This window comes from Nannospalax galili, unplaced genomic scaffold (assembly GCF_000622305.1).
Source record: "Nannospalax galili isolate Female #2095 unplaced genomic scaffold, S.galili_v1.0 scaffold101, whole genome shotgun sequence".
Classification (NCBI taxonomy): domain Eukaryota; kingdom Metazoa; phylum Chordata; class Mammalia; order Rodentia; family Spalacidae; genus Nannospalax; species Nannospalax galili.
The window spans coordinates 1,862,118-1,863,350 of NW_008345700.1; positions in this window are offsets into that span (position 1 = coordinate 1,862,118).

Consider the following 1,233-nt stretch of genomic DNA (forward strand, 5'->3'; position numbering starts at 1 on the left):
GAGACAGGGTCTCCCTGTAGCCCCAGCTGTCCTGGAACTCACTATGTAGACCAGGTTGGCCTTGAACTCACAGAGATCCGCCTGCCTCTGCCTCCAAGCGCTGGGACTACAGGCGTGCGCCACCACGCCCAGCTATAATTTTTATTTTATGTGTATGAGTGTATTGCCTGCATGTATGTGAGTGCACTCGTGTCGTGTCGTGCAATACCTGCATGTATGTGAGTGCACTTGTGTCCTGCAATACCTGCAGAAGCCAGAGAGGGCATCGGATCCCCTGGAACTGACAGTTGTTACCTGCTATGTGGGTGCTGGGAATCACACCCTTTGCAAGAGCAGCCAGTGCTCTTAACTGCTGAGCCATCTCTCCAGCCCCTCATCCTAGTCTTGATGCGGCTGCACCATTACACCGGTAGACCACCTTCTGGAAGGTGCAGTATATGGTAGGCACAGTGAATGGGACCCCTGGTCATATGCCCTTGTCACACCTCCTTTGCATAAAAGCCTTGACACTAGACAGTTATGTCATGCCTTCAAGTCAGGAAATCAGACATTTGTAAGTTTTTGAGTAGTGGTACTGTAGGCAGACAAGGCAAACCCACACCCAAATATGTAGCACCCTGTTAAGCATGTAAACGTGTCTGATTAATTCTTATATATTTACATGTATCAGCACGTTTCAATCATCTACTCGCCCTTCCCTCTTTCCCTTCAGCAAGCCTTTGTTGACATCTCTGAGGGGCCAAAGAGATGGGGGAAGACTGTGGTTTTGTCTTTAAAAAGCCCTGTAAGGGGCTGGAGAGAGAGCACAGCGGTTAAGAGCACTGGCTGCTCTTGCAGAGGACCCGGGTCGATTCCCAGCACCCACGTGGTGGCTAACAAGTGTCCATAACTCAGGAGGGACAAGTGCTGGCTTTCGATCACTGGGTAGACGGCCTGGTCTGTGGCCTGTGTGAAGACGTCGTGGGGCCTGAGCATCCAGCAGGGGCGCGCAGGGCCTTTCAGGTCAGAGAAGCCTTATCAGGGCTCGCAGGCAGGCGGTCCCGACTCCACCCTGACTGACGGCTGAGCCCAGGGACCCGCCCGCCCGTTGGTCCTGGGAGGGCTCGAGGCCTGCAGCCAGGGGCCCCGTCTGACAGGAGGCCCACCAGATCGAGGAGAGACCAGAGGACTCCGGGTGATCGCCCGCTGCCGGGAGAAGAAACCAGCCCACCCCGCCCCCTGGCTCCGCCCTCC